This window comes from Sorex fumeus, unplaced genomic scaffold (assembly GCF_029834395.1).
Source record: "Sorex fumeus unplaced genomic scaffold, SorFum_2.1 ptg000024l, whole genome shotgun sequence".
NCBI classification, from domain to species: domain Eukaryota; kingdom Metazoa; phylum Chordata; class Mammalia; order Eulipotyphla; family Soricidae; genus Sorex; species Sorex fumeus.
In genome coordinates, this window is record NW_026606081.1 from 14,822,052 (window position 1) to 14,841,586 (window position 19,535).

Below are 19,535 nucleotides of genomic sequence, written 5' to 3' on the forward strand. Positions count from 1 at the left end.
CTATTAAAATGTGATTTATGACTGGGAACAAACCTGTCCTCTCACACACAAATATTTTCCCAATGCTATTTTGAGCTTGGTTAGTAATTGGAAGCTTTATAAATCTACCAATACAATCTAATTTTACCAGATTTTATTTTTGCTGAGTATGGAGGTCTGTGGGTTTGGATAAAGATGAGAGAAGTCTGTGGTAGCATCTTAATACATATATTTTCATATAAAATATTATTGAAATAAGAGAAAATGGGGATTGAATCTATCATAGGTGGAAGAAAGATGATTTCAGTCTTTTAGAAGTTCAGATAGCTTTAGTTTTTGACTAGTGTAACATTGTAATTGAAAGTGAAACAATTCAATTTATCTTAGATTTCCTAGGTGAGAAGTAGATTATTTGAGTTTGATTTTTGTAGTCATAGGTAGGTGCTTATACCCACTCTGTGGTTATTGAAATACATCTCAAGGATGTCAAGCTTAGAGAGAGCACCACAGGGCTGAGGGTCATGGGAGAAAGGCCTTGAGTATTTACCCAGAAATTATTTAGTCATTTCCCAAGAGGGTGTAAGGTTGGTTGTACAGAAGCAAAGAGAAGTAAACAAAGTAAGAATTACCAAAGGGTCGTGGCTCCGTGGCATGGAGCTCATGTCTGGTGTATATAAGGCCCTGAGTTGGCTCCCTGCCACAAACAAGTCTGAGCATTCAATTATCAGGCCTCCAGTGCTGGAACAGATGGGGATGTTGGGGTGAAACCTAGGCTCCCTGTTTTTTTTTTTAAGTAAAAAAACAGAATTTCAAAGAACTACCAAGACCTAAAGTTAGAAGCTAATACTGGGGTAAAATAATTGGTAAAACTAAAAATTCTTTGTATTGAGAATTGGGGCACCTTCACAAAATTAATTGGTTTCTGAGAACTCTTATGTAACAGGAATCTGGGGAGAGGGATTCCTATTGGAAGAACAATGAAGTAATCCCCTCTGGCTATCCCGAAGACACTCCTTGGTAAAATAAATGATCATTTGTTAATTTGGTTATTTTGTAAACCTAGAGAGTTTCCCGCCTGTACGGCAGAGCCTGGCAAGCTCCCCATGGTGTATTCGATATGCCCAAAACAGTAACAATAACGAGTCTCATTCCCCTGACCTTGAAAGAGTCTCCAATACGGCACTATTGGGAAGGACGAGTAAGGAGAGGCTGCTAAAATCAAAGGGTTGGGATGAATGGAGACATTACTGACTCCCACTTGAGCAAATTGATGAACAACGAGATGACAGTGATACAGTGACAGCGATTCTGTAAACCATATTTCTTAAAGAAGGTCCAAATGCTGTTTATGTATCCACTTGTAGGGCAAAGTTTATGTCTCATTAGTTTATTTTTGTCTGTGTGTTTTGTGAAAATACCCTTTCTACTTTTTTACAAAATAGCCATGGGCCACTTGCCTATTCATTTGGAATCTTCTCTGTTGCATAAATAAGTTTATTTTTGAAATTTAGGAATTTCCTCTGTGAAATATAGCCTTAATATGTGAGGACAAATACTTGTTTAAAAGTCTACATTGTCAGCTATAAAGTAAAAATGTCCTGGGGACCAGAGGGATAATATAGCTAGTAGGGCACTTACTAGAGCCGACCTGGGTTCTATCCATAACAACACATATAGTTCTCTGAGCACCGCCCAGAGGGATACATGAGCATAGAGCCAGGAGTACATTCTGAGCACAGCATATAAAATAATATAAAATAAAAATGAAAATGCCCTGGGATTGTAATGTAGGACTCAAGTACTGTGGTCGTATGTTAGACGGTCACTAAGAGAAAAGATTTTTCCCACAGAGGGAAAAAATTCTTAATCATGTTTGGGGATAGATTTTTTTTTTGTGGTAAGAGTTTTACAGTAAGGGTAGGAATACTGACACGTTTTGCTGTATACTTGAAACTAATGTTCTACAGAACACTTAACTCTAGACTCTGAATTACAAGGATAACTGTGCCTGGGTGGCATTCTCTGACACAAAAATTAAGCCGTGGGTGGGGAGGTGCTGGCAGAGCACAGATACGCTTAGCGAACCTGCGTCAGGAGCTCGACGCAGACAGATCCTGCCTTTGGGGAGAGATGTGAGGCCTTCCTTTGGGAACACAGCAAACAAGGCCGCCTTTGCCTTTGCTTCCAACCACCCTTGTTGATTGAAGGAGATGATTGTTTTTCCTGTTGCAAAACTCATTTGGCTCTTCCAAGGCTGACCTCTTACTGAAGATGGATGTGCACGGAGGACGCCGAGAAGGCAGACAGCAGGCGTTTGCCAGGGCAGCCTCCCTGGGCCCAGCTCTTTGCCCAAAACTGTGTGTTGCCCAGTCACCAGGTTCCTCCCGCCTAAGCAGATCCACAGCTGCTTCCAGGAAATTAGATTCTATCTTTTCAGGAGTTAGGATCTTTTTTTTTGGGGGGGGGCTCCTGGCTCTGCACTCAGGAATTACTCCTGGAGGTGCTGGGGGACCATATGGGATGCTGGGAATCGAACCCGGCTTGACCGCATACAAGGCAAATGTCCTACCCACTGTGCTATTGCTCCAGCCCAGGAGTTAGGATCTTGAGATAGATTTAATCAAGGGAGTAAATGAAGAAACTGTACTGATGAGCAGAGGCTTAAGCCCAGGAGAGAAGATCCAAATTATTGCTCTCTTTCCCTCCTCCCCTTTCTCTGTTGATGTGGAACATTTGAGTGCTGATTTCTGTGAAAGGGAGTGAGTGGGAGTGAGATCCCAGAAGGGTCGGCAATGACTAAGTATCCATGATCCAAATTGATCAAAAGCACAGACTTCCTTCTAAAATCTACATGGAAAGTGCAATGAAATGTCTTTCTGATAAATGGTACCTCATTTTCACTTTTTTTTAACTTTTAATTTATTTTTAGTTTATTAACTTTTCCTTCATTGTTGTTGAAATGATTGGGGTCACACATGCTTGGTTTGGTTGTGGTACTCAGCAAGGTCACATATCTGGACATAGGGTGACACCCCTTTATCTGCAGGACTTGTGTTCATAAAAATGGTTGTAGTGCTTGTTAGGGTACCATACCTTAGTTTTTGAGGCTCAGTAATGTTCTTGCTGTCGGTGGTGTTGGTATCCTTGTCAACATGAACTTAGCCATGAGTATGATTCATTCAAATTCCTAACAACCCGAATTGGACGATTACACTTGAATAGATGTGGCTCACTGCTGGCAGTTTCTACCTTTGTTGTCTACGCACCAACATCCAATTATGATGAAGGAGAAATTGAGAAGTTCTACATGGAGCTGGAGAAGTTCTATAAAGAAAACCACACCTTCTACAGGATCATTGTAAGTGATTTTAATGCCAAGATAGGACCGAGAAGATCAGCCGAAGAACTCCACATTGGGACCCATGGCCTAGAATGGAACGAACAGGGTGACAGCCTGTCTGAGTACATCATGTCGACCAAGACCATCCATGGTAACTCACAGTTCCAGAAGGCCTAATCTAAATGTTGGACATGGGAGTCTCCCAGTGGATGGTTCCACAACGAAATAGACCACATCATATTCAATCGACGTATTTGCCTGACTGAGGTCGCTGTTATCCCAAAATTCCAAATGGGATCGGACCACCGTCTCCTTCGTGCAAAATTCTGCTTCACAGAGCAGGTAGAAAGGAATGCAAAGTTTAAGAAGAGAACTCCCAGAATGACCACCAACTGGGAGCTCTTTGGCTCTGTTGCGGCAACATGGGAAGATGCCATCATTGACAACATTGACGAGGAATACAATCAACTGGTTCAAGCACCTCCATAATTGTGTGAGGAACACCAAGAAAGAGATAACCACAAAAAATGCCTGTCTTCGAAAACTCTTGAGCTTATTCACTAACGTGGCTTGGCGCATGCTTCAGGCAACTGCAAGCGAATGTTCAAGCTTGCAAAGCAGTGCAGAGAAGCAATCAAGGAAGACCTCAAAGAGAGAAGAGCAGCAGTGCTGGTAGATGCGACAGAAGCTGGGAAAAGCATTTGTAACACCCGCCTGTCCTTCACCAACTACAAGACCAAGATGATTGCTCTTCGAAGTCCTGATGGGTCTATCACATCTTCCAGAAGGGTAATGGAGAAGATTATTCATGACTTCTACTCAGATCTCTTTGATAGCCATGTCCACCTGACCATATACCAAATTCCACAGGATAGATATGTCGTTCCTAATGTTCTCCCTTCCAAAATCTGACACCCCATCTCATTGGTAAAGAAACAAAGAGCACCTGGCCCAGACAGGTCAGACAAGGTCAGACCTGGACACCTGAGGAACCTACCGTCAATACTTATTAATACACTATCTCGGCTCTTCACATGCTACCCGTCTGAATGCAAGGTTCCATCCCAGTGGAAAACCAGCAGAACTGTACTACTATACAAGAAGAGAGACATCCACGATATTGGCAAGTATCGCCCAATCTGCCTATTGTCTGTTATCTACAAGCTGTTCACTCAAGTCATCCTGAATAGGATTGGCAGAACACTAGATGAAGGACAACCATGCGAGCAAGCTGGGTTCCGAAAAGGATTCAGCACCATCGACCATATCCACACGATAACCAAGCTCATTGAGGTTTCTCGGGAGCTCAAGATGCTGCTCTGTCTAATGCTCATTGATTTAAAGAAGGCCTTTGATTCTGTTGAGACTGAAGTGGTCATTGAAGCCCTAGCCAATCAGGGCGTTCAAACTCAATACATCAGGATCCTCCATGAGCTGTACTACAGATTCACTACCAGGATCTCACCGTTCTACATGATCATCCATGTCAAGAGAGGGGTTCGGCAGGGTGATACCGTTTCACGGAAACTCTTCAGTGCCACCCTCGAGAACATAATGCGACGACTGGAATGGGAAGGAATGGGAGTGAAGATAGATGTTTGGCAACTACACCACCTCCACTTCGCTGATGACATTGTTCTAATAACACCAAACATCAGCTAAGTGGCACAAATGCTGGCCAACTTCAACCATGAGTGTGGAAAGGTCAGACTCTAGCTGAATCTCACAAAGACAATGTTCATGAGAAACAGTCCTGTTCCTGACGTTCCATTCACTCTCAATGGAACAACCATCTCCGAATGCAACAGTTGTGTGTACCTAGGTCGAGAAATCAACATGACGAATGACATGGCACCTGAGGAACAGAGCGGCTTGGAACACCTTCAAGAGCATCAAAGAAATAACTAAGAGGACGAAGATCCTCCAGCTCCAAGCACATCTCTTCAATTCCACTGTTCTTCCTGCATTAACATATGCCTCAGAGACCTGGGCCCTAGGAAAACAGGATGAGAATGCTATTTGGGTCTCTCAAAGAGGAATCAAAAGAGCTATGCTTGGAGTATCACGCTTCACTCAAATGAGAGAAAGAATCCAGAGTTCCAACCTCCATCAACACTCAAGAATCAGGGACGTTCTCATTTGCCAAGGCATCGAAAATCATGTGGGCTGGACACATAATGAGATTTGAAGATGACTGCTGGACTAGAGCCATTACTGACTGGATTCCATGGGACATCAAAAGATCGCATGGCCGCCCACCTACAAGATGGTCAGATTTCTTTGTCAAGATCCTGAACGATCGATTTGAGGCTCTTTCTGTTCCTAGAAAGGGCAGATGCCATTGGCCCATGCTAGCACGCAACAGGAATGAATGGAGATGTTACTGGTGCCCACTTGAGCAAATCGATGAGTAATGGGATATCAAGTGATCAAGTGATCAATGTTCTTGCCACAGGGTTAAAAAAATTCTCATTTTATTTTAGGCGACGTGGTTTTACAGTATTGTTAAGAGCGGGGTTTCACACATAAGTCCTTCCATCTCCACATTCTCCACCAGTGTCTGCTTTTCTCCACCCCTGAATATCTTTTTCATTGTGTTTGCTGGGTATTGCACTCTTTAATTCGGTGCTGGCAGACAGCCACTGTGTTGTACCCAGAAATCACTTGTGGCATCAACGATCACAGACCTCAGAGCAGGCAGGCACAAAGAGCAGAGTTACTGGGATTACCGTTGGTGCACATAGAGATTTCAACTTGTGGCCTCGCACTCAGAGTGAACTTAGCTGTCACCTAGCCTGCAGGTGTTTCTCAAGGAGGCCAGAGAACAGTGGAGCAATGATTGGTTATTGCTCAGAAATTAAGTAGACACCAGGTGACAGGATAGCGGGAGATAAAGGTCCGAAGAGAAAGGGCAGAGTTACAGATGATGCTAAGAGAGACACATGCTGGACTTGGTGAATAGTAAACAGAAACCAGGAGTAGGAAAAAGATTGAAATTTTAAGTTTATACTTATATATGTTGATTTTTTTTTTATCATTTGGGTTCGGTCTCCTAAGGATTGCAGACGTTGCAGGCTGCTCGAACCCTGTGCTCCTGGGGATTACCTGGGTAAATTTTTTTTCTTTATTCACTACGATCACCAAATTACTGAGTTTCAGGCTTATCCAGATATCTGTGGTTTTTTTCCCCAGATATCTGTTTTTACAGAAAAGTTGCAGTCATCATGAAAATTTATTCCTGCATAATTCAGCTTGTATTTATCAAGAATAAGAATAATCTCCGTTGGAAACACAACATTATTTTCATATTTAAGAAAATTTACACTATTTTCTAATATCTAATTTAAGTCCCAGGTTTGTTTACCATGAAGTTCCTAAGGTATTTTTTACAGTTGGTTGTTCAAAGCAGGATCCAACACAACTCAATAAAAAGGTGAGGGCAGAGTGCACCCTGGGCAAAATCTGGCAATAACAAGATAGGGAATGTGTGTGTGTATGTATATATATATATATATATACATATATATATATACATATATATATATCACTGTATCACTGTCATCCTGTTGTTCATTGATTTACTCAAGGAGGCACCAGTAAAGTCTCCATTCATCCCAGCCCTGAGATTTTTAGCAGCCTCTCCTTACTCCATCTTTCTCAATGCTCCTGTATTGGAGGCTCTTTCAGGGTCAAAGACCCGTTATTATTACTGTTTTTGGAATATCGAATACACCACAGGTTGCTTGCCAGGCTCTGTCGTGATATATATATATATATATATATATATATATATATATATATATATATATATCCACATACATACATATAGGGACCTCAGCAATGAAAACACAACCCAACATTGACACATTTACAGTATGATGGATCTCTATAAACATTTTGCTGTAAAAGGAAGTTATAAAAGACCACTTCTGTATAAGTCCATTCATGATATTCTAAAATGCATACTTTAGGACAGAAAACAACATGGATTATCTGAGGGAAAAGTTCATGTGGAGAAGGTCAAAAAGAGAAAATTTTTGAGTTGACGGAATATTCTAGATATTGATTGTGGTGTTCATTGTATTATCATATATTTGCCCAAACTTACACGATTCATGTCAGATACATAATTTTATTATATTTCAATTGTACAATATGGTTCTGTCTCTCTCAGAGAGCCCGGCAAGCTACCAAGGGTATCTCGCCCACTCGGCAGAGCCTGGCAAGCTACCCATGACATATTCGATATGCCAAACACAGTAACAACAAGTCTCACAATGGAGACATTACTGGGCCCATTCGAGTAAATGGATGAACAATGGGAGGACAGTGCTAACAGTGCCAACAACATGGTTATTTTGGAATAAAAAAAATCCAAGTTTTATATATAGCATTTTGGTTAGTTCTAGTTATTTTATTCAAGAACTTCTGCATTTTCTAAATGATAATGACTTTTATTGTCTCTTTGAAGAAATCAGGACAGTTGTGTCATGGTTGTCACCAATCTGTACTTGCCTGATTGTTTCCTTGTGCTATCATTTGACTTATTCCTTTACCCACACTGGAGTTTATGTAACAGGAAGTTGGATCTAACAACTTGATTACATTCAGGCTAAATATTTTTTTCCCCACCACTTTATTTAAACACCGTGGTTTAAAAAGTTGTTCATGATGATTTGTTGCAGGCATTCAGTATCCCAACCCCAATCCCTCCCCCAGTGTCACCTTCCCTCCATCATTATCTTCATTTTCTCAACTCCCCGTCAAGCCTGCCCCCATACCAGGCCCATCATAATTTATTTTGTATTGCTTGTTACCACTAAATGGCTAATGGAATGATCAAAAATACTCCCGTAAAAGAAAATTTGTGAAAATTGTTGTATCTCACCATGGAGACAGTAAGTCCTTGTCTGAGGGTTTACTAAGCTATTGTTGCTAGTTGGGTCTTCTGTGTTTATGTTTTTTGTGTGTGTGTTGTTTTTTAATTTTTATTAGTGAAACACCATGAGGTACAGTTGTAGACTTACAAATTTTTGTGCTTGGGTTTCAGTTATACAAGATCGAGTACCCATCCTCCACCAGTGCCCATTCTCCACCAACACTGATCCCAGTATCTCTCCCCACCCTCCATCCCACCCTGCCTCTGTGGCAGGGAATTCCCTTTTGCTCTCTCTCTTCTTTTGGGTGCTGTGGTTTGCAAAAGAAGCATTGAGTGACAATCACGTTCGGTCTATAGTCTACTTTTAGCATGCATCTCCCATCCTGGGAGGATACTCCCAACACCCTTTATTTGGTGCTCCCTTCTATGAGCTGCCCTTTCCCCTAGCATGTGCGGCTGGCCTCCAAGCCATAGAGTAAACCTCCTGGTACTTATCTCGGCTATTCTTGGGTGTTAGTGTTCGTGTTTTGTTAGTAGAGATTCACTGGCTTTGATCTTACCTGTTCTGCTCCTACTGGGATGTTAGTATTGTTGTGTTTGGAGCTCCAGAAAATCCAGAATATTTAGCTGGGAGTGAGCTTACGTGGTGGAGGGTGGGAAGTGGGTGTGGCTGCCTGGGGGTTCTGGCAACCTGGCAACCTGGCGGCAGCTGTCCGGGTGTGAGTGAGGCTGCTGGGGCTTTGTTGGGACAGGAACTTGGCCCTCCCCTTCAGTGATTACTCTGAAGGTCTCAACTGGTACCGGTATCTGTGAGAAATTTTTGCAGCTCATTGATTCTTTTTAGAATTGTTGATAAGTCTCTGGAACAGGGCTGGTAAATGAGCTTACACAACAATGGCAGTGGAATGTGCGTCAGGTTCAACATTGTTTTTTTAAAATAAAAATGTATGAATATGGTTTTATTCTTTCTCTTTTATTCCTGCAGAGGGTATTTTCAGATTGTTCATAACTAGTATTTACGTATTTTGTGGCCACTTGATTAGTTAAGGTACTGCTCCTCATGTTCCTCCATTAGAAGAAGATAGTTTCTCCTTTGCACTTAGCAAGTGGTTGTGGTGGTAATTTTTGGTACCTTCTAAATATCCCATCCTTCCTTACAACTTGTGTTTTGGAAAGCTAACCCTATAATAAACACAGGAGTGGAGATTTGAGAACTGTTCTGTTTTGTTGTGGTGCCTGGACTCAAACCCATGGTCTCACACATGCAAAGCAAAAGTTGTACAGCCAAATGACACCCCCACTCCAGGAGTGGAGGTTTAAAGGGGTAGATCTAGCAGCTACTGATGTCCAAGGATTGCTCTTGCTAGGGAATATGATATCACCCAGAAAGAATAAACTGAGAAGAGGACAGGGCATTGAGATGGAAGCAGAACTGGCGAAGGAAACTCAGCAGGGAATTCCGAGCAAGAATGTAAGCACACGTACCTCGGTGTGCGAGGGGCCAGAGGGTCTGTTCTTGTGGAGCATCTGCAGAAGGAACCGGAACGCTGTCTTGTGGTATGGAAAACTACCAGAAGAGTCTTTGCTGAGTTTGGATTGTTGAGCTAGAATCTGCATGACAGTGAGGGTAAGATCTGAATCAGGCCAAGATGGATGTGGGGTCGAGGGCAGAAAGTGCATCTTCAGTAGAGAACGTGGTCAGAGGGGAGATTTTATTTTCTTTGCTTTGTAGGATGTGGCATATTTGGTCCTGTTTGAACCAAAGACTAGGAACCAGTGGAGAAGGAAATGACTAAATAGGTATGAGGATTCTTTATAGACCGTGGTGCTACAGAGTGGAGGGGGGGGGCATGATCAAGGACACAGGTGTTTTGCCTTTAGAAAAAATTTTCCCTTCAAGATAAAAGAGTTTGTAAGGACGGAGGAAGATGTCTGGATGTTGGGAAGAGAAGATGGGGGAGTTCTGCTGACCTCAAATTTTCGCAATGAGGTAATAGACCATCTGATTTCCCAAAGAAGCAGGCATGGTAGTTTGGGGGCTGGAAGAGAGTGGCGAGTTTTCAACAGCTGTGTTGAGTATGGGAAATGTTGCTAACAGACAGCCATGTGTCAGCAGGGAAGGAGACGGAAAAGCCCACCAGAAAAGTGAATGAAAGGTCTGTTCCTTGCACATCTGTAGCTCATTAAGAGAATCCCGGCTTCCTAAATTAGGGTCCTTATTTGATTCACATCTGCCTCGACCATGGGGTTAAAGAGTGGTGTCAGTGATGGCCGGAAGTCAGCGTTCCCACCCCATCTGACACACACCCCTCATCCGGTGAGCCCTCTGCTCCTCAGCCAGGGGCAGGGACAGCCTTGAGCAGTCAGAGTCACAGAGACCCATTGTGGCATGTCAGAACCCACAGAAAATGCTTCTCCTGTGCATTATTTATGACTTTCCTGCATTTATATAATATCCAGCTTCCTGAAAGTAATTTGTTTTGGATTGTGTAGTACTGGGCAGCTCATCAAAGGTATGCTAAGCAGTGGTAATAAAACATTGAGGTTTATGGTCACTGAGGTATTAAATATCGCTCATAAATTACAGGGTGAGTATTTTAAATGAGCTAGGGCTCAGAGAACAGTAGGCGCCCCATCCCTGCACATATTAATTGCTCCTGCCTGGCTTATTAATTATCAATAGTTTCAAAGGCTTTGTTGCTGTTGTTGTCTGAGGAAACCATTCCCTGCCCTTTCTTTGGTTCTCTGTGTGTTCAAGAGGTTGTGTTGTGTGCACACACTGGCCTTAAGCACAGTAAAGTGAAGGGCACCGTAGAATACTGTAAACTCCTGTTGCTCATTTGGAAATCACAAACCCCTTCAATTTAACCACTGGTTCTCTAATTGCTCCTTCCACTCAAGGCATGCTGGGTCAGCTTTGGTTTCAGACTGCAAAGTTGGAAGGACGGCACAGATTCGGTTCTGGTTCTGATCACTCTGCCTTTCTGATTCCAAGCCGCTAGTCCAGTGATCCTTGTCCTTCTTAGAGAATATAAGGTGAATTCCCTTATATTTTCGAGTTTAATTATCCAATTGAGAAATTGCCCAGGAGCCCTAGAGGACACCCAAGCACCAAACTTGAAAAGAGGTTGGTGTTTTAGTAGAATAGAATAGTTCCCATTGTGGGAACTTAATTCAAAACTGGGGGCAGAGAGATAATACAGCGGACAGGACACTTGCCTTGCACACAGCCAACCCGGGTTCAGTGTCCAGCATCCCGATTGGTCCCCTGAGCACTGCTGGATATGGCCCCCAAACAAAAAATAAATAAAAAATTTTTTAAAAAAGCCCCCAAACAAGCAAAACCAAACCACACATGTCAGTTGCTCAGAGATATGGAACCTGGTTGAACAGCCCCCAGTGCTCCGTGAGAGACCCGAGCGAAAAGTATCATATGAGAGGGTTAGAAGGTGGATTACCAAACAAGTGGAGCACGTGGAAACTTCTCACTGAGTAGTTCCGGCCTGGTGGCCAGTATATGTGTTCCTGTGCAGGGAGCACATTGTGGCTGCCTTGAAGAGCAAGGCCATTATTTTCATTAATTTCTTATTTATTTTTAAATTGAATCACCGTGAGATATAGTTACAAAACTTTCATGAATGAATTTCAGTCCTACAATGGTCAAACACCCATCCCTACACCAGTGTACATTTTCCACCACCGATGTCCCCAGTGAGTAGGGCTGGAGCGATAGTACAGCGATAGGGTGTCCAGTGGAGCTAGGTTCGATTCCTCCGCCCCTCTCAGAGAGCCTGGCAAGCTACCCAAAGTATCTCATCAGCACGGCAAAGACTGGCAAGCTACCCATGACGTATTCGATATACCAAACACAGTAATACGAAGTCTCACAATGGAGACGTTACTGCTCAAGCACATCGATGAACAATGGGAGGACGGTACTACAGTTGAATGTTCCCAGTATCCCTCCCCCCCCCCCCCCACCCCCTGCCTATATAGCAGACAGTTTCCTTCTTTCTCTCTCTCATTTTGGGCATTATGGTTAGCAATACAGATACTGAGAAGCCATCATGTTTGGTCCTTTATCTACTTTCAGCACACATCTCCCATCCTGAGCAATCCCTCCAACCATCATTGACTTAGTAATCCTTCTCCATCCCAGCTGCTTTCTCCCCCAGCTCACCGTGAGACAGTCTTTTAACCATGGAGCAATTTCCCTAAGGCCTTACTTTTAAATTTTTATTTTGATCATGTAAAGAGTGAAATCTCATAGAGGTGAAGGAAGTGGACTTTGATTGTTTCTATGTATAAAATCAGGTTAAATCTCTGTCCAGTATGGTGATCCTGGCCATACAGGGCATGAGGGTCCAAGGAACTGAATTCACCATTTTATTTCATTTCAGTCAATTCAGACTGAAAGTTAAAAATAAATACTTAATACACTTATTAGACTTTTTTTTCAAATATTTGAAGCAAGTTGGGTCTAAAAATTTATCTTTGCAATTCTAAATTTTATAAAATCAAAATATGTGTGGAGCAAGTAGTTAATGATAAAAATAAGTCAACCAAATATAGATACACTCTATGAGTAAAATGTGGCCTAGATTTAAAATATTTATGTTAAAAATTATTTGAAATAATTTTTTATTACATATTGAATCATATTAATGTTTCATATGTTTATTAGAACTTTTGTGAAGATGTGATGATCACCCATGAATTTTTCCTGTTCGTTTCAATTTTGTTGTTTTGGTTTTTGGGCCACTCCTAGGTGTGCTTAGAGTTTCCTCCTAGTGGTGTTCATTCAGGGAACCACATGTAGGGTAAGAGACTGATCCTGGGTAAGCCACGTACAAGGCAAGAACCTTACCTGCTGTACTATTTCTCTTTTTAAGCAGTTCTAATGTGACTAGTAGAAAAATTTACATTTCATGTAGCTCATATTATGTTTCTATTGGAGAGCTCTGGGTTAGAATAAATATTTCTTAGAGAAGCATGGGGACTTTTGGGGTCCATTCCTACTGAATTCTTCAGAAATCTCAATTATAGCCATTATTTGGCACTGTCAGGGCAAACATTTCAAGAACCTGTTGAAATGCTAACTTAGGAGAAATTGCCAGGTCTGAGAATTCAGACTAACTAAAGAGTTTGAGTCTCTCTCTAATAGTAACCACCAATCCTCTTCTTTGGAATAGTTTAAGCTTATGTAAGTGATATATTTCCTGTAAGTATCCACGGTTTTTATTTTGTTTGAAACATTATAGTTTACTTTTTTTTCAATTTAAAATTTTGGTTTTACCTAAGTTTCTTAAATGTACAACAGTCTCTGAAAGATTTTATTCTAGCTACCGTTGGCATCAGAGGTGAGCAGGGAATCCAGATGTTTAAACAGGAGTAGAATTAGGGATTGCTATTGCCTCAGGTTCAAGGATCTCCTTCATTTTTGTCAGAATGTCCTGATTTTACCTGTGCTGGGGGACCTTCCACATGACCTGGCCTTTGGCGCCTGCAGGCTGTCTGTGCTAGAACTCTGCTTCTCCTTGTCCCTCTCCTTGGCTGCTTCTCGGGAAGCTGCAGGAAGCCCTGCCACTTTCCCAGCCCAGGTGGGGCCTGCCAGCCCTGGCCCACGCTGGCTCCTGAGAGTGCTCTGGAGCCGTCCAACTGTGTCAGAGGCCACACCACATTCCAGTCGCACATCACCATCTCTTTATTGGCCTTGTCTTGGTGGCCGTTTCCATGTCTCTGCCATTCAGCGTCTTCCTCACCATTGCAGACAAATGGTGCCGTGAACATTCTTGTTCTCCTGGTCCAGTACGCACATGCAAGAGTTGCTCAAGAGCACACATCTACGAATGGGAGACTGAGCTTTGCTACGTTACACCTTCAGTGTTACTCGGCAATATTGGAGTATTTTTCCAGTATGTATCAGTTTATACTCCCCGCGTCAGTGTGGCTTCACTCTTTTCTCCACATAAGGTATTCCTTAAATCTGTGTGTGTTTTGCAGCTTTAAGTGTCAAATTATTTCTCTTTATTTGTGTTTCTGCAGCCAGCTTTTCCTGATTATTATCAACCAAGCTCCTTTTTCATTTAATTTTATTTTTTTGACCTGATTGTTCAAATCTGTTGCCTATTTTCCTCTGGGCAAGTTGCTTCTCGGTTTAAAGAACTCTTCCCCCAGGCTCTTGGAAGCAGACCTTCATAGCTGCTTTCCCAAGAGCTCATCATTGCTTCTTTTTCTCTGTCTGTATTTCTCTCTTTTCAAATACTTACCTTTTTAAGCTTGTCATCTGAAGGATGAACCTCTTTTTCTCACTTCCTCCTACTTCTGCCTTTTCTGAAACCTATAAGGGGTAGAGCGGGAAGATTCAAGTTGAGTGTTGCAGCAGGGAGCAGCAAGAACAGGAGAGGATGAGGCCCGAATACCACACTTCTTTTATTTATTTATTTTGTTATTTTTACAGTGGTTCGTATATGATTTCATATTTTAGGAACAAAAGCTACTGCTTGTACCAGGAAAAAAAACTGGCAAAAATAATAACCTTTAGCTAATACGAAAAGGTTCCTCTGCTGAATAATAGATAAAGTAAAAAGTAAAAGTAAAGTAAAGGCCCTCCAGTTGTTCATCGATTTGCTTGAACGGGCCCAGTAACGTCTCCATTGGAGATTTTGTTGTTACTGTGTTTGGCATATCGAATACATCACGGGTGGCTTGCCAAGCTCTGCCGTGTGGGCGAGATACTCTCGGTAGCTTGCCGGGCTCTCCGAGAGGGGCAGAGGAATCGAACTCGGGTCGGCCATGTTGGCTGCGTGCAAGGCAAACGCCCTACCGCTGTGCTATCGCTCTAGCCTCTGTGCTATCGCTCCAGCCTTATAAATTAGATAAGAAAAATTAAATAATTAGAAGATTCCAAAGTTATCATTAGTTTAATAGTCGTAGTGAAAATTGTTTTGAAGACAGAAAAAAATGCTTTAAAAAGCAACCGTTGTATTTACAGGTAGTATCAGCTTGAACCCATGGGACGGCAGTGTTTAAGGTGACAATGAGACTGAGCCCCAAAGCTTTCTCAATAATTCTAGCTTGTGTCTTCATAGACACTCATGAAGAGTCTTTGAAAGCTTTTCTGTGGCCTATAACAGCTTTTGTCTTTAGGACACTTGGTACCATAAGTATAGATATGGTCGTTAAATGTTAATAATGATACCTAGTATTTATACAACACCTTTCATCCAAGGACCTCAAAGAACTGGGCAAACATTAACTCACTAATTCCCAGAGGAGCCATGAGGCAAGAGTCATTATATGCATTTTACTGATGAAGGAAGCAGGTGAGGCACAGTCTGAGGTAAGTTCATTTACTGAGGTCAAATGGGACATTAGCGTTTTAACTAGATTTCATGCTCTTGTTCACATTTCTCTCAGTTATCTACTTTTCAAAGACTTGTGAGTTTATTTTTTCCTTTATTTTATTGTAGTGAATTGTAGGTTTATGTGACTCAACACTTATGAAGAGAAATATTTTAATACTTAAAAGCAAATTTCTAGCGGCATCACAATGACATGTACTTTTAGAGATTGTTCATTGAATACGTGTGTGTGGCAAAATACATATCATTAGTTTATGATAAAAGTTGTCTAAGTCATTCTCTAGAATAAATTTTGTTTCCTCCCTTCCCCCTCCCTTCCTTTCCTTTTCTCTTTTTCTTTTGGTTTTTGGGGCCATACCCTGCAGAGCTTAGGACCCGTGGGTGTACTCTGGAAATATGTAGTATTGGAGATTTGAACTGCTTGTATGAACACCTTCCTGACCTCCTGTAACATCTCTCCAGCCCTGCCTCTCTTTTCCTAAAAATAAACTAAAAATCCTATCCTGTCAATTATACATAAATTGTACCATAATAGAAGATTCAGGCGTTTTTGTTTTTGTTTTATTCTGCTTGACAAGTACCAGGGACCCTCATTAGTTTACTTGTACCTATTTTATTAGGTTCTGGTACTTAATTTGGGTATTGAACTGGCACCTAACCTCGCTGGTCTTTGTCCTGCATGATACAGAACAAGTTTAATCCCTCTTTACATGGCAGACCTTCATAGATTTGCATCCAGATCTTTTGCTTCCCCCAAGCGTTTTCCCCAAAACCACCAGAGATCTGGGGTCTGTAACTCACATGTTGCTGCTTCCAGATTAGCCCCATCATGTTCACCCCTATCTGACACACTTCAGTTGATCAAGGTCTCTCTAAAATGTGGTCCCCATAACTAAACATAATATTCCAGATGTGGTTGGAGATTGGAGAACAGCTGTAGCCACTAACCACACCATGATTCTTTCTTTATTTCAAAATTGTGGTTTAATCTTCCTGCGGCCTTTTCTACTTCAGGCAAAAAAAAAAAAAAGCAGAATTAAGGAAAAGAAAAGTAAAAGGCACCCAATTTATACTTCTTAAAGATTTATTTTTTATTACTTGGATTTATATACCCATTTCTTTACTATTTTTCTAATATATTTCTGAATATTATACAAGGAGACCTCATGATCAAATAACACTTTTAAATTGCTTAAGAGTGATGAGTGGTTACATGTATCATTAGTATACATGCCTGAAAATATAGGTATGCATTTAATATTTGTCATGCATAAATGAATACCAGAGTATATGGTTTAATTTATAATTAAAAGTGTGTTTCTGATTAAAAGAGAAATAAATTCAGCACAGTGGTTAATAGCCCCACATTCCAGAATCATATACTGATAGATAGATGTTTGTATTTATATTTGATTTTTAACAATACCACTTATGAATCATTGAGCAAATTTATTTAGACTCTTAAATTTTAGTTTTATGTATAAAGTGATGATAACCTTCTACATCTCCTGTGGGTCACTGTGAAGATATTATTTAATAACAAGCATAAAAACTGAGCATATAACAGCACAGAAAAAACATAAGTTTGGAGAAAAAAATACAAGCAACCTGTACCCTTCAGCTTATTCCAGAAAGAGCTACTCTGGTATTTAGAATCGATTTTTCAACATTTTCTATACTTTAGCTACCTTTGAGTAAAAGGAGTTATTGCAGAAATTTCAAGACCAAAAAATTGTAGTGAAATTTTTTTTATGTATCATGACAAACACCAAGGATTTATCAGTATTATGATTAACAAGCTTAGAACTAAGCTTATATAACTAAATACACACGTGTTTTAGGTCATTGTTATTTGAAGTTGCCTACGAAAATATACATACTTAATCAGATATCTTGTCATTTGTAAAAAGTCACACGTGGACATTGTTGATACAATGAGCACAGCTAAGGAAATCCCTTAGAGATCTGTGCCCTGTCCACATATGTGATTTGTCAAACTAAAGAACCGAGTAAGAGAGTGGGTCTTAGACCTTCTGGGTCTTTATATAACCAAATTATTGATAGATATATCAATATATATGGTGATAAGTAGTACTGCAAAACTAATAGTCTCAGCAGGAGATTTAAATTCCAACAGTACTTGATTCAAATCTGTTTGCTAACTTGATTTACAAGATTTTCATTTCATTTCATTTTATCTTACTATAATAGACTTAAACATTCATTAAACTGGTTTAATTTGTCTTTTCTCAAGACCCCCTAATATATGTCCTGCCTAGAATATGGTCTCCACTCTGGGAAGGTGAATATATGGCTTCCATATATTTTTGTCTCCTTTGCTTGGCCTGCCTGAATGTTGTTAGACATGAGACCATAGGTGTTCTCCAGAATAGAGCCTCCAGCTTCCCCACCCCCTCTCACACAGCCTTCTGCACCTACTAATAACACCCAAACTTTATCGTGAAGGGCTGGATTCGGGCCAGCGTTCCCAGCACTGAGACCCCGAGGAACCCTTTCCCATCCCTCTCCCAGCTCCCTTTGCCACTCCATTCCCATGTAATAAAACTTCTAAACCAGGTATTGAAGCCAAGGGGGTGGCACTGACTCAAGTAGGGCCCTTGCTTTCTCCACCTGCCAGCTCATAGACTGGGCCAAGGTCACAGAGAGAGCAGCACCCTCCTTCCTTTGGTCCTGGGAGCTGCGGAGACTTGGCTAGTGCAGGCCAGTGAGCCATGGGGAGGAGGCCCAGGTCCAGACACCTCTGGGTTTACAGCACAGCGGTGAGAGCACAAAGGCAGAGGGCTGAGGAGCCTGTCCACAGAGTAGCCTGTGACAGACCCGGATGAGACAGTGAGATTGTGAGTCACACCGAGGGTGTGTTATTAGGGGAGACAGGGAGACAGAAGGACCTGTAATGGGATTTAAAAGCCCATAATGAGACGTGATCCATAAACATATTAACAGCTTCCCATACATGGGACAGAAAGTGAGCGCAGCGCTTGGGAAACTGACTCTGGCACACATGAGCCAACCAAGGGCTGCAGAAGCAGGTGAAAGCAGGAGGGACCTCCTTCCTGAGGGATCCCAGTTCCTTGTGGTCTGCACTGCCCCCCACCCCCAGCGTGACAACACAGGTACCATGGCTATTCTAGATGGCCCTTCCACACCTGAAATCTGTTAGTTCTTAAGGAAACCTTTCCTTACCATCTGAAGGTGTAAGATGTTCCTATTTCTTCAAGTATTGTTTAAATTTGCTCCATAGGGAAAAGGGGTTGGGTCACTATGCTCCACTGTCCCTCTAGGGATCATAAGGGGTGAATTTATACTGCAGCCTGCAGGGAGAGAGACTATGTACAGGGCAAGGTAACAAGGCTGGCATCACGGAGAGGCCGCCGAGCTGTGCATTCCTAGTGGAGGTTGCCTTTCAGCAGTGTCTAGAAAAGACTCCTGCTGTCTCTCACTGGGAGTCTTACCCTAGTGTGCCAGAGAACATTCAATTGTCTCTAAGACCATCTTGGCAAAGAGAGGATCACGAGAGCTCCCTGACCATCTGTAAGCACACAGGACGGCTACCCTGTCCAATGATTCAGATGGAGCGATAGCACAGCGGTAGGGCGTTTGCCTTGCACGCAGCCAACATGGCCGACCCAAGTTCGATTCCTCTGCCCCTCTCAGAGAGCCCAGCAAGCTACCGAGAGTATTCGATATGCCAAACACAGTAACAACAAAGTCTCCAATGGAGACGTTACTGGGCCCGCTCGAGCAAATCGATGATCAACGGGAGGGCCTTTTACTTTATCCTGTTTCATAAGTCAAGATTCTGAGTTTTGTTTGTTTGTGTTTTGTCTGTTTGGTTTTGGGGGACACAGCTAGGAACAGGGTAATTAACCAAACTAGAGAAACTACAGTTTCTTACACAACACAGCTCACAAGCTCAGGGCTGACTCCTGGCTTTGCTCAGGGATCAGCCTGA